The sequence below is a fragment of the Anomaloglossus baeobatrachus genome, chromosome 4 (assembly GCF_048569485.1).
Source record: "Anomaloglossus baeobatrachus isolate aAnoBae1 chromosome 4, aAnoBae1.hap1, whole genome shotgun sequence".
NCBI lineage: Eukaryota > Metazoa > Chordata > Amphibia > Anura > Aromobatidae > Anomaloglossus > Anomaloglossus baeobatrachus.
In genome coordinates, this window is record NC_134356.1 from 168,296,104 (window position 1) to 168,311,467 (window position 15,364).

The window sequence follows — 15,364 nt, forward strand, 5'->3', positions numbered from 1 at the left end:
ACCGGTACATTTCCCAAAATGGATAGAGGAACCAACATATATAGTCACTTTAAGGTAACCCACAATACTTTGGGCCTTACTGACAAGTTGCCATTTTTTTAGCATGACCTGGTTTAATACATACGGTACTATTTTTTTCCTAATTTTTATTCATGACGTCAAGAAAATCTTTGCAATTCGAATTTATACAAAGATTTGGGAAAACAGAAAAACAAACCAAGAGTATTAAATAGTGCGACGTGTGATAAAGTTGTAATATTTACTGCTATCGATTACTGGCCACACATGGTGCAGCCTATAGGCTCACTGGATAAACTGGATTGCGGGGGTTTCTTTTGCTGGTACTTAAGGCCCCGTCACACTAAGCAACATCGCTAGCAACATCGCTGCTAACGAACAACTTTTGTGACGTTGCTAGCGATGTTGCTGTGTGTTACATCCAGCAACAACCTGGCCCCTGCTGTGAGGTCGTTGGTTGTTGCTGAATGTCCTGGGCCATTTTTTAGTTGTTGCTGTCCCGCTGTGAAGCACAGATCACTGTGTGTGACAGCGACAGAGCAACAACTAAATGTGCAGGCAGCAGGAGCCGGCTTCTGCGGAGGCTGGTAACCAATGTAAACATCGGGTAACCAAGAAGCCCTGTCCTTGGTTACCCGATATTTACCTTTGTTACCAGCCTCCGCCGCTCTCACTGTCAGTGCCGGCTCCTGCTCTGTGCACATGTAGCTGCAGGACACATCGGGTTAATTAACCCGATGTGTGCTGTAACTAGGAGAGCAGGGAGACAGCGCTAAGCATTGTGCGCTGCTCCCTGCTCTGTGCACATGTAGCTGCAGCACACATCGGGTAATTAACCCGATGTGTGCTGTAACTAGGAGAGCAGGGAGCCAGCGCTCAGTGTGCGCTGCCCCCTGCTCTCTGCACGTGTAGCTCCGTGCGCTAGTAACCAAGGTAAATATCGGGTTGGTTACCCGATATTTACCTTAGTTACCAAGCGCAGCATCTTCCACGCAGCGCTGGGGGCTGGTCACTGGTTGCTGGTGAGCTCACCAGCAACTCGTGTAGCCACGCTCCAGCGATCCCTGCCAGGTCAGGTTGCTGGTGGGATCGCTGGAGCGTCGCAGTGTGACATCTCACCAGCAACCTCCTAGCAACTTACCAGCGATCCCTATCGTTGTTGGGATCGCTGGTAAGTTGTTTAGTGTGACTGGACCTTTAGTGGGGAACATCTACTGTACATACCTTGTTTCTACACAATTGAACAGCCATCAAATAATGAAGGAGCTTTAGGCTATGTGCACACGGTGCGTTTTTCTCGGCGTTTTTGCGCGTTTTTCGGGTGCGTGTTTGGCCTCAAAACTGCATGACTTTGCTTCCCCAGCAAAGTCTATGAGTTTTCATTTTTGCTGTCCCCACACAGCGTTTTTTTTCAGCTGCGTTTTTGTGGTGACCACAAAAACGCAGCATGTCAATTATTCCCGCGTTTTTCACTGCGCTTTTCATCCATTGAGTTCAATGGGATGTTGAAAGACGCAATGAGAAACGCAAATAGCTGCGTTTTGGTGCGTTTCTAAGACCAAAAACGCAGCTATAAGCGCAGGAGGTGGGTAGTAAAGTGACGTGTACAGGAAGAGGATTCCTTCTGTCAGTATAGACAGAAGCATGAATCCTCCCGGTACCGTCACCGCCGCGTCCACCTCCGGTCCTGTGCATGTATGCTGCCGTGCGGCGCCATGTACAGGCAGGAGGTGGAAGCGGCTGCGAAAACAAAAGTTAACAGTAGAATAAAAAAAAAGTTATACTCACCTGTCTGCAGACTCCCGGTGCCATGCCCGCTCCCATCTCCTCTCACGGTATCACCACCCCCGCTCCGGCTGTGTGCAGTCTCCCCGGGGCAGGACCTTGCTTGCAGGACCTGGCGATGGATCACCTGATGCAGTCACCTGACGCATCAGCTGATCGAGTCTCGGGCTGACGCGGGCGCCCGGCCGGTATCAGCGGATGCGTCAGGAGACTTCATCCCTGATTACCGGCAGCTGCTGCAGCGATCGGACAGGATCAGACTCCCGCCCCATCGCTCCGGGAGCTGCCGGTAATTCAGCACATAAGTGAGTATTATTTTTTTTTTTTTTCTACTGATGCATCTGCTGATTGTATAATCGGCGTTTATGCAATCAGCTGATGTGTGATGGGATTCAGGCACTTGATCCTGACAGATCATCTGATCGCTTTGCCTTCCAGCAAACCGATCAGATGATATTGGATCCGGATTGGACGACGCGGGACCCTGACCCAGGATTACTGCGGAGGGGGGTTTATTTCAATAAAGATGGAGTCACTAATTGTGTTGTGTTTTATTTCTAATAAAAATATTTTTCTGTGTTGTGTTTTTTTTTTATCTTTACTAGAAATTCATGGTGGCCATGTCTAATATTGGCGTGACACCATGAATTTCGGGCTTAGGGCTAGCTGATAATATACAGCTAGCCCTAACTCCATTATTACCTGGCTAGCCACCCGGCATCAGGGCAGCCGGAAGAGTTGGATACAGCGCCAGAAGATGGCGCTTCTATGAAAGCGCCATTTTCTGGGGTGGCTGCGGGACTGCAATTCACAGCGGGGGTGCCCAGAAATCATGGGCACCCTGCACTGTGGATTCCAATCCCCAGCTGCCTAGTTGTACCCGGCTGGACTCAAAAATGGGGCGAAGCTCACGTCATTTTTTTTTTAAATTATTTCATGAAATTCATGAAATAATTTAAAAAAAAAGGGCTTCCCTATATTTTTGGTTCCCAGCCGGGTACAAATAGGCAGCTGGGGGTTGGGGGCAGCCCGTACCTGCCTGCTGTACCCGGCTAGCATACAAAAATATGGCGAAGCCCACGTCATTTTTTTTTTTGGGGGGGACAAAGAAATCCTGCATACAGTCCTGGAAGGAGGATGCTGAGCCTTGTAGTTCGACAGCTGCTGTCTGCTCTCCTGCATACACTATTGGATGGAGGATGCTGAGCCTTGTAGTTCGACAGCTGCTGTCTGCTGTCCTGCATACACTATTGGATCGAGGATGCTGAGCCTTGTAGTTCTGCAGCTGTCTGCTCTTCTGCATACACTAGTGGAGAATGAAGAACACATTGAAGAAGGAAATGACATCAGACCTTTTTTTTTTTTGTTCACTGATAAAAAACGCATAAGGACGCAGTGAGCAAAAACGCAGCAAAAAAACGCACCAAATCGCGGCAAAACGCGTGCGTTTTTTGCCGCGTTTTTTCGACGCAGGTGCGTTTTTGTGCGTTTTTAGCGGCCAAAAACGCACAAAAACGCAGCGTCAAAAAAACGCAGCGTGTGCACATAGCCTTAAAAGATACAGTATCTGCAACTGGAAGCATGTATACAATTGTGGCCCAAAGATAAGGCTCAGAGGCCATGTCTGTGTCACTCGTCCTACAAAGGCAGAAAGGACCAAGTGTACATCTGCCAGAGAGAAGAGTAACAGACATTTACCGGATTTTTCGAATTATAAGGCTACATGCGCACGCTGCTTCTTTTTCGTGTTCACAAACTGCAGCCAAAACTGCACCTTGTCAGAGAGCCTGGAAATGTCACAAAAAATGTAGGTGCTTTATTGGTGCGTTTTTGGTGCATTTTTGGCTGCAGTTTTGTCAACAATTGTTTCATGTATTTTTCAGTTCAAACAAGCCCATCAAGCTTGTTGAATTGAAAAAAAAAAAATTAGAAATAAATTAAAAAAAACTGGCGTGCGGTCCCCCCCAATTTTAATGCCAGCCAGATAAAGCCATACGGCTGAAGGTTGGTATTCTCAGGATGGGGAGCTCCACGTTATGGGGAGCCCCCCAGCCTAACAATATCAGTCAGCAGCCGCCCAGAATGGCCGCATCCATTAGATGCGACAGTTCTGGGACTGTACCCGGCTCTTCCCAATTTGCCCTGGTGCGTTGGCAAATCGGGATAATAAGGAGTTATTGGCAGCCCATAGCTGCTAATAAGTCCTAGATTAATCATGTCAGGTGTCTCCCCGAGATACCTTCCATGATTAATCTGTAAGTTACAGTAAATAAACACACACACACACACACACACACACACACACACACACACACCTGAAAAAATCCTTTATTAGAAATAAACACTAACAAATTCCCTCGTTCTCCCATTTAATAAGCCCGACAAAGCCCTCCATGTCCGGCGTAATCCAGGATGGTCCAGCGTCGCATCCAGCTCTGCTGCATGGAGGTGACCGGAGAAGCAGCAGACACCGCCGCTCCGGTCAGCTCCACGCAGCAGCTGAAGACAGCCGCGCGATCAGCTGAGCTGTCACTGAGGTTACCCGCGGCCACCGCTGAATCCAGCGGTGGCCGCGAGTAACCTCAGTGACAGCTCAGCTGTTCGCGCTACTGCGTGGAGCTGACAGGAGCGTGGAGGACGGGACTATCAGCGGCGGCGGTGGCAGCGAGAGGGGTCCATCATCTCCCCTGTGCGTGCATGCTGGGGACAGCGGTACTTCGGGGAACACGTGGAGGACGGGACGGGACCACTTGCCTGTTACCTCACTTCCTGACAAATCACCTGCGTTTTTTGGTACCAAAAACGCAGGTAAAAAGGCAGGTAAAATGCACCACTTTTGATTAGCATGCATTTTTCTTGCGTTTTTGATGCCCTCATTGATTTCAATGGGTGACAAATGTTGACAAAAACGCAGGAAGAATGAACATGCTGCATTTTTTTTTGTCACAAACTTTTGACAAAAAAAACGCTGACAAATAAACTGCAATGTGCGCATGACAAATCTGACTTCTCAGACTTTGCTGGGAAGTCAAATGTCAGAAAGTTCTGCTGACAAAACTGCAGCCAAAAAAGCAGCAAAAAAGCTGAAACGTTCAAGTAAACATTTTTGGCTGCTTTCACACTACGTTTTTTTAACATGCGTCATGAACGTTTTTTTGCTGCAAAAGCGGATCCTGCTTTTACAGCAACAAAATGCATGCAAACGCATGTGTTATTTTGCAGGATCCTGTCACTAAGTTTATGGGCGGGCATTGGAGTCATGTGATCGGGAGTCAGTGGAACTAAACGTGAGACTGGGAGCCGACATCTGGGAGCCTTGGGGCTCTTCTGCATTGATCAATTCAGTAGCTAAATTTCTCTTTATTCATATATTCATGGCAGTAATGCAGGTTCCATTTTTCACATTTCATTCTTACAAATAGCTATTGAATTTTTCATGTCAGTATTCACACAGCAGTTTCTGCTATTCCATGTATTCCCCTTCCATAGTCACTGGTGTGCATACCTTATCTCCCCATAGTGATGTTTTTTTAGGTTTTTTGCACCCAGTTCAGACATAGAATGGAGTTCCAAACGTTATTCCTTATTGTTAGTAGTTTTTCGTTTGTGAACCCTCCCCACACACACCTATTGCCAATCCACATCGTATATATAGCCTGGGTCTCAGCGTCCCATACACGGTAAGTTTTTTAACTGCATGAGAGGACACACACAAGCTAGGGACCCCAACGTAGAGAAATACTTTGGCGTAGTGTTGGGGCTCTTCTGCATTGATCAATTCAGTAGCTAAATTTCTCTTTATTCATATATTCATGGCAGTAATGCAGGTTCAATTTTTCACATTTCATTCTTACAAATAGCTATTGAATTTTTCATGTCAGTATTCACACAGCAGTTTCTGCTATTCCATGTATTCCCCTTCCATAGTCACTGGTGTGCATACCTTATCTCCCCATAGCGACATCTGGGAGCCGACATCTAACAGCTGCGGAGGCTCGTAACCAAGGTAAACATCGGGTAACTTGCTTCGATACCCGATATTTACATTGGTTACGAGCGTCTGCAGCTGCTAGGAGCAGTGCTGCCTGCTCCCTGCACACGTAACCAAGATAAACATCGGGTAACTAAGCCCGTGGTTACCTGATGTTTACCTTGGTTACGAGCGTCCTCCGCTCTCAGGCGGGGGGGAAAGTGGAGGGAGAGGGAGAGGGAGGGAGGTGGAGAGAGAGGGTGAGAGGGAGGGAGGTGGAGAGAGGGACTGATCATGCGAGGCTGGTTTATCAGCATGCCAGCGTTCACATGCGTTTGCGTGCTGTTTAGTCAGGATCCAGCAATTTGCAGTATTTGGACGCAGCTCAAAAACGCTACAAGTAGCGTTTTTGAAAAAAAAGTTAAAAACTGCAAGTGGCTGGATCCTCACTATAACGCACGCAAACGCATGTGAACGCATGTTGACGCGAGTCCATTGCAAATGCATTGAAATGAAAACGCATTTGCAATGGATCCGTTTTTGCGTTAAAAAAAGTTCATGACGGATGTTAAAAAAAAATGTAGTGTGAAAGCAGCCTTTGTGTCCGGCAAAAAAACGGATTGCGCCGGATCCAGCGCCGTACGGCATGTTTTATAGTGGAAGCCTATGGACGCCGGATCCGGCGTAATGCGGCCAAAAAATGGATCCAGCCACCGGATCCGTTTTTTTTAACTGAGCATGCTCAGTATCACACCGGATCTGTCAAAAAAGGAACTGATGGAAAAAACTGATGCAACTGATCCGTTTTTTCGCCGGATCCGGGGCATCAGTTTTTTTCGCCGGATTGTGCCTGATGCCAAAAAACTGATGTGTGAAAGCAGCCTTACTGCTGCCTTTTTGTATGCAGCCCGCAGCAGTGAGCTCAGTGGCTCATGCAGTCTTCCCGCTCCGTCACAGCACTGACAACTGTAGTCCCACCCCTCTTACCAGCCATTACTAGGTTACGCTGACAAAACCTGCTTAGGCTACTTTCACACATCCGGTTTGAGCAGTGCGGCTCAATCCGGCTGTGAAACCTATGCAACGGATGCGGCGAAAACACCGCATCCTTTGCATAAGTTTTTACATGCGGCCCGTCCGTTTTTTTCCGGTTGCGGCATGCTACTGAGCATGCGCAGTGGAAGAAACCGCATGCGGCGGCCGGATGCGTTTTTTTACGCATCCGGCGTCCATAGGCATGCATTGAAAAAAAACGTGCCAGGGAACGTTCCATCCGGCCGCGGCATCGGCTAAATCTGCCGCATACGGCAAAAAAAGGACCAAACGCAAGCCCATGCGGCACAATACGGCACTAATGTAAGTCTATGCAAAAGAAAAACCCGCAACCGGCGGCAAAAAAAAAACGGTTGTGTTTTTTCTGCAGATCGCCGTATTGTGCCGCAGAGCAAAAACCGGATGTGTGAAAGTAGCCTTAGCCACAAAGTTTGTAAGGCTTAAAATGTTTCATCAGATCCTTCGTAATGATTTTTTATTTAACATCAAGGATTCGTGTGGTCTGTGCTGGCACTAACTGCAGCATAGGAGAGAACATGCTAAAGTCGCATTTGTGGCTTTCCTCCTCTTGGTTGGGCGATCCATACTCCTGACATGGTGAACAGACCGGACCTTGGCCATTGGTAAGGTAATCCACCCTACCACAAAAACTATTCAAATTACATTTCTAGATGGAAAAGAAAAAAAAAAAAAAAAAAAGTTTGTCATTGAAGGAATATTCCGCATTGCTAGGACATTATTGATCCGCACAGCTTTGAGTGCAGTGACCCGCACTAATCCACAAAACGTCTTTCGGTCCCATTCAAATTACCACATTCAACAGTGCTGCGGCACCTTCACTATCCCAGCAGGTGGACCCCCATCAATCACAAAGGGATGGCATATCTCTTCCCTCCCCTGGAGAAGTGGTAGAACAACTTGCTAAGCCATGGAACTCCCATAGACATCAGTGAGGAGACACTGACATGTCCCTTTCCACAGACATAAGCCACCTGATTTTGGGATGTGAGGACCCAAAGGTGGGAATAAATGTATCAGACATTTATCATGATGTCACTAATGTCAGGAACGAGAATACATATTAAACTTTATTTTTAGAAGACGGACGTCTCTACACCATACTACTATATGCATGTACACAATGTCATGAAAATCCAGCGATGGCCAGACATGTACTGAGAGCCACACATCACCTGCAGTGAAAAAAAGACCACCAGGGTAGGAGCTGCTATTCTTAGTGGCTCATCACCCAGGAAAAACCTCCTTTTAGGTTAAATAACCCTGATAAGGCATAAACAGAGGTTGTTTTGTTGAGAAAACGCATTGTTGATTCAGATTTGCTTCCCTTTCCCTCCTCTCCATAGCTCTGCCTATTCTGACTGGCTGCCAAGGGTAGAATGTGCCCACCCATAGGTTGTGCGCAGCTGAGCTTAGGCAGAGTCGGTGCGCACACGTAGAGAAGTGGGCCACTTTCAAGCAACAATCGCTCTGGGCAAAATAGCATAGTCAAGGAAGCGGGGGGGGGGGGGGAGACTCCAAAATGCAGATTGAGGCTGGGTAATGGTGCACTGAGCCCTTGGCCACACCAAGGAGGCACTGAAGCCATCTAATTTGCATTTGAATTAAAAGTGACTTTTCTCAGGCACTGTATCACTAAAATGGAGATTACTATGACTTTCTAGGAGCCAAGTCCCCCGGATCACTATACAGCTAGCTTACCATGCATTTAGGGGGTAACAGACAGCCCGCAGGAAGCCCATGCATGGGAGGCACCGCCGACTAAACCATCAGTAAGACCAAGAGGATAATCCGGGATCTGCCACACACTAATAGAATGTTACCAAAAATCAGGGTACGGCCACATGGGACAATCTGCCACACTAAAATGTGTGGAATTTACTGCAGGTTTTACAGCATATTTGCCACATTGTGTAGTGTGAAAGCCACAATAAATATTTGCAGCGTCACCTGACAAGTTACGGATGGCAAAAATGGCGTGCCAAGCACTGTGGATATGCTCTGCAGCGAGCGGATGAGATTTTATAACATTTCATCGCTGGTATTGTAACAGCAAAATATCAATCCCAACAAAAATTCAGCTAGAAATTCTGCAGCGTAAACTAGTCGGATAGTACCACCCATGGCATTCTGGGTAATTTCCACTGATCCACTGAAGTCCCTTTGGCACTTATTTGCCATTGGTGCTGATTCGTGGCTCCTCATACAGAGCATTGGGGCTCATGCAAACGAGCATATAAATTGATATGGGCACTGGAAAGTGTATTTTGCTCAGATAGCATACAAACTCATGTTATTCCATAGGGCTGTTCAGAAACTCATCTCTCTCTCAGTCCAACCGTCAGCGAGGTAAAGAAGAAAGTCACAGCATATTTGTTCAGATTTACGTCCCAAACTTGGACAAACACGCATGCACTTTGGGGCAATCTGCGACATGTGGAAGTGACTGGCCCGAGTTACATGCCTGCCTGAAGCTGGCCCGAGGAAGATTCATAGACTAAACTTGGCTGGTATATGATGGAGTTACTTTCGTTGGACGCAATAATGCAGTAAACTGCTATCTTATAAAGAAAAGGCGCACAACCTTTGTTTGGTCCTATATAAATAGCGACGGCCCAGCCACGGCCCCTTCCCTCCACCAAAGCGACGGCCCCTTCCCTCCACCAAAGCGACGGCCCCTTCCCTCCACCAAAGCGACGGCCCGGCCACGGCCCCTTCCCTCCACCAAAGCGACGGCCCGGCCACGGCCCCTTCCCTCCACCAAAGCGACGGCCCGGCCACGGCCCCTTCCCTCCACCAAAGCGACGGCCCGGCCACGGCCCCTTCCCTCCACCAAAGCGACGGCCCGGCCACGGCCCCTTCCCTCCACCAAAGCGACGGCCCGGCCACGGCCCCTTCCCTCCACCAAAGCGACGGCCCGGCCACGGCCCCTTCCCTCCACCAAAGCGACGGCCCGGCCACGGCCCCTTCCCTCCACCAAAGCGACGGCCCGGCCACGGCCCCTTCCCTCCACCAAAGCGACGGCCCGGCCACGGCCCCTTCCCTCCACCAAAGCGACGGCCCGGCCACAACCCCTTCCCTCCACCAAAGCGACGACCTGGTCACAGACATGGCCACTTCCCACCAGCTAAGCGACGACCTGGTCACAGACATGGCCGCTTCCCACCAGCTAAGCGACGACCTGGTCACAGACATGGCCGCTTCCCACCAGCTAAGCGACGACCTGGTCACAGACATGGCCGCTTCCCACCAGCTAAGCGACGACCCGGTCACAGACATGGCCGCTTCCCACCAGCTAAGCGACGACCCGGTCACAGACATGGCCGCTTCCCACCAGCGAAGCGACGACCTGGTCACAGACATGGCCGCTTCCCACCAGCTAAGCGACGACCTGGTCACAGACATGGCCACTTCCCACCAGCTAAGCGACGACCTGGTCACAGACATGGCAACTTCCCACCAGCTAAGCGACGACCTGGTCACAGACATGGCCACTTCCCACCAGCTAAGCGACGACCTGGTCACAGACATGGCCACTTCCCTCCAGCTAAGCGACGACCTGGTCACAGACATGGCCACTTCCCACCAGCTAAGCGACGACCTGGTCACAGACATGGCCACTTCCCACCAGCTAAGTGATGACCTGGTCATTGCCACAATGTGTACAGTTAAGTTCCCCCTCCCCACCCACCTACTCCTAATGGAGACATGTCTGTGACCACGAAGCACAGGCATCACAGAGATGTACATGGCTCCAAGGTCTAGCTTGTACACCCCTGCTATGGAGGCATCTAATATGTAACAGGGGGGAGATCAGTGCCAGCGAATGCCCACAGAGTGAGGTTGAGGGTCCTTCTGTGACATAAGAATGTTAATCATAGAAGCCCCTAAGACTAATACCCTACAAAAAGAGGAATCCCTCAAAAACTAAAGCATGGTGCATGTGAGAAGAGTAGGAATGACTGCGCTGCTATACACCTGACCCCGAGAAGCCAAGCCTTCCCAATCCACACCAGATGACAGCAGAGCAGGGGAGACAATGAGAAGACGGGTGAGAATGGCACAGTTGCCACCAGTGTCTCCAGCACAGTCCCCCATCGCGGATGCCACAGACATGCTCACTGGACTGAAGTGAAGGAACAAAGCCCTGACGTCAATTACTGGAGCTTCAGCCCATCACAGGCCGATCATCATAGCAAACACTGCTAGGATGCTCCGGGACAACACAAAGGCACAAATACAGGGATTCAAGAGGAGGCCAAGCGGAAAAGAGCAGCCCGTGCCTGCTGGTAATGGGGGCTTCATTCACCACAGCTGGGGGCCGACCACCTTATCACAAAAGAACCGTTAGGGCTTGATGAGAAGACAAGGGGCGGGGGCTGAAGCCCCCCATGTACACACTTCTGTAATCCCATGCACAGGCCTGTCACACAGCCTGAAGGGTTAATAGCAGCAGACAAGGGAACCTGGGGATGTCACACCTATACAGATGGGCCTCCACCCACAGGAGGCAGCAAACTTGTGCCCAGTGCCAGGCCCAGGAGCTGGGGGCTCCAGGGGGCGACCAGGACACACACCAGCACTAGCCAGACCCAAAGAGGGAACAATAAAGGGCCAGCTGCACCTTCTGCTTCCAAGAGGTTCTGCAGCAGCCAACCCGGCTAGTCATGTGACATCAGGGCACACATGTGTAACTGGAGGGGTCAGCAGCAAACATGGAGGAGGGTCACACATGACAATCCATAAACACGGGCTGGGGGAGGGGCACAGTGGTGGACTGGCGAGCGCTTACCTCCTGTGAGGCCTCTGGGCCGGCCGCTGTACAGCAGACTTGTCTCCCTCCTCCCCCACCGTCAGGACGTCTGTCCTTAGCGGCTGCTCCGAGCGTCACGTGTCCCCCTGGCGGCCCGGCCCATGTCTCTGCGCTGTGTGAAGGCTGTCGGGCGTCTGTGTTGCTGGAGCCAGCGGGCTCACGTCCTCTCTCCGGTGTCTCTGCGTCTCCCCCGGTCTCGGTGTCTCTCAGTGACCGTTGGGAGGGGCTCCCATGCAGTCACGTGACGCGCCGAAGGGGGAGCTTCTGACTACTCTGGGCGTGGCTGTCTCGTTCTGCTTTGGCGCGAGCGTCTCAGACTACGTAGGGACCGCATGCGCACTGCTGCTGCGGCCATTCGTAGCCCGCTGCGGATATGTCGCCATTACGTCGCCATTTTGTTGGTGGTACTCGGCAGTACCGATTTTTTTTACATTCTTTTTTTTATTCTTATCTGTAGTATAATCTGCACTAAAAAGATTTGTGTGGGTGTGAAAAGTGGACTTAAATGATAGTTTGGCTACTTTAAGTTTTGGCACAGCCGAGGCTTGGTGTTTACTCCACCTGCTGGTAGAATAGTGAATTACACGGTGTATCACCACAGTATATGAGACCACCAGTGCTGTGTGCTGCCCTGGTCAAGTCTCTGCACATGTGAGGAAATCTTACTTCATACAGTTGTATGAGGGCTTGCTTCTTGCTGGATGAGTTTTACTGGTACCATTCATCTAATATATGAGGCGGGAAATGTGATGACACAAGATGGATGGCACAAACCGCTAAGCTGAGGGGAGGGATTGTCTGCAGCGGTGATGCACGCCGTCCCAGTTATAAACAATAATATATATAGTGTCGTATGCTCCACCAATATAAAGTAAAACAGCCGAGCAAAGTGTGAATAAATGTGGTAACAATTTAAAATGTAAAATGTTTACATTTTAAATTGTTACCACATTTATTCACACTTTACTTCACCGTCCCAGTTATAGTCAAAACACTGAGAAGGCGCTGGACCCCCAGAGGGCGAGTGTTTTAGGCAGTTTACAGAGTTTGGGGTCCAATCTACTGGAAGTGGGAAACACTGAGGCGTCCTTCCCAAGTGTGGAAGAACAGAAGCCCAGGTTATTTGGCGCCCTTCGTGCCGTGGCACATTGTGACCACTGCCACACCCAGTTACCAGGTCCTTCTACCCTGGCAGGAGACATTAGAGGGGCAGTGAGGGACATTCCGCAGCTGCCCTGGCCCCAATCTAGGCCTGTCCGGGATGGCTGAGACTAGAGATGAGCGGATTGATTCCTGGGACTCCTGTCCAGGTCAGTGGTACCTGGCGGCTGGACAGGAGGCCGCGAATCCCTTACCTTACGCAGCTTTTGATTATCCAGGACCGGCGCAGCATCATCTGCTCATCTCCAGTGAGGACCTGGAGATTTTATCCTTTCTTTATTCATTGACAGTGGTAGAAGCCAGAACTTTCTCATCCTTTCCTAGCTTCACTATACAATATCTGGCTTTTTTGTGTTTTTAAGGCCATGTTCACACATTGCATAAATACTGTGTATTTCTTTTCGGCAGGTGCGCCAAACTAACAATCTCCTCTGATTATTGCATTTTTTTGCTTTTCCCCCCTTATTTTTCGTGCATATGTGAAGCCGCATTTTTTTATAGTACAGAATTACTATTAATGATTCTGCACTTGAGAAAAGTAACTTCTCTTTTACATGTGTTTTTTTTAGGCCCAACATAGAAGTCTCTTGAGAAAATAAAAGCACCAAAACCGCAGAGTTCAGCGGCACCTTTAGGCCAGAGTCACACTTGCGAGTGCCTCTCGTGTAACTCGCGCGAGTCTCTCATTGAATCATCCGGCACGGACTCGCACTCTCCTGACAAGAGCGGGTCAGTTGCATGTATGTCTATGCAGCTGAGATGCTCCTCTCCTGAGAGTGTGAGTCCATGCCGGGTGATTCAATGAGAGACTTACGCGAGTTACACGCGAGGCACTCGCAAGTGTGACTCTGGCCTTTGACGCACAGTGGGTGAAGTCCTCATACAATCTCATCCACTTTAGACTACTTTCACATCAGCGTTTATTTCCCTGCAGGCAAAAAACGCAAACCGCATATGACCGGATCCTGAGGATCGAATGTGCAACGCATGCAACCGCAGTTGTTATTTTATCGGATCCTTCTACTTCTACTTGCGATGGATGCAGCGAGACAGAATTTAATCAGCTGGCACTGGAGTCAGATGATCGGGAGTCAACTGAACTCCTGATCTCACAGCCCGCACATGCTACGATGGATAACCAAAAAACCTCATAACCATTATAGTAATGTATAACCACCAGAGACTACCTCAAGTGAGGGGCTCTGGGGTAAGCACCTACTCGTTAAAACACATAAATACACAGGAGAAATCGAGTATATAAGGTGCAAAAATATAACAAAGTTTATTATAGTGCATGATTAAAATGACACACAAAAAATCATCAGGGTCAGGATAAAACCACAATATAAAACCACATGAAGGGGTAAATATTCTATGGGGCTCGGATTGTCAGGAAAAAATGCCGTTTATGGAATATCAAGGACAAGGGACCATCCATGGAATAAAACTGATACATACAGTATGGAAACAATCATTGCTCATAAAAACATCATGAGAATGGATAATAATGCAGGTAAAGTGCATGTGCTCAGTCCTAACATGATAAATACCATGGGCAATAATACTAAGGTGGTTGTCCTAAGGTAAAGTGCTTTCAGAGGCAAAGAGAGCTCCCAAGGGGGTATAACCATCCAATCTACCCTGAGGCCATCCTTCAACGTACGTTTCGCTTGGTGGTATAATCACAGTGGCTCCAGCTTCATCAGGAATAGGCGATATGTTTGGCGTTTAGAAGGGCTGCTTTTAAATGCTGTCATCAGCCATTGACTTCCGGGTGCTCCGCCCCCTTAGTGACGCGCGCCGAGACCAGACACGCCCCCGAAACACCGCCGCGAGCGCGGTCAGACCCGAGGGTAAAAGCGGGGGAGTGGGACGCGTCACCCATGTCCCACGCTAGCACCAAGGTCAGTGGTGACCGCGATCGCGGCAGTGAAGGAGGCGATCACGGCCACGGAGCGCAGTCGGTGGGCGGTGAGCAAGGAGGTCAGATGACCGGGTAAGCATCACGCGACGTCACATGACAGAAAGAGAAGGCGGCAACAATAGGAAGTTCCTTGTTCATTCCATTACCGGAACAAATATGCTGGAAAGTCCACATTCAAGAGGTCACTATGATCCATATAGTATGCTGGAGTGGAATCTCCTCATATAGATCAATAAAGTCCATGTATGGTAACGTCCAGAAAATCGGAAAATATGTCCAGATCATATGCCGCACTTGATCCATTTATTGGAGATGTATTAATATAATCAACAGCTGTAAATATGATTAAGAAAATATATATATATGGTTAGTACCCATCATTAAGCCTAGCAGCCATCAGCAGGGGGAAGAAGGGGGGGATGGAACATAAATTATGCCATGAAACAAATATGTGAATGCATAAATATGAATAATAAGACCGTAAGAATAATGTGGATACATACTATAAAAGCAATTAAAAAGGGAGTCACAAGTGAGAGTGAAAAATGAAAAGGAAGGAGGAGCTGGATCTATATAGCCAAATTATGAGACCTACAGAAAGGGGACAAAGCTAATAGCTTCG

At 49.0% G+C, this 15,364-nt stretch overlaps 1 protein-coding gene across 1 annotated transcript in view; it reads right to left on the minus strand.

The window, feature by feature from the left end:
* AFF4 (ALF transcription elongation factor 4) overlaps nucleotides 1-11,907 on the minus strand; it is a 172,764-nt gene extending 160,857 nt beyond the window's left edge. The window contains exon 1 of the mRNA XM_075344582.1: nucleotides 11,637-11,907. The gene's annotated coding sequence lies outside the window, so the exon portion shown is untranslated. The remainder of the gene's footprint in view (nucleotides 1-11,636) is intronic.
* Between the last annotated feature and the right edge of the window lie 3,457 nt (nucleotides 11,908-15,364).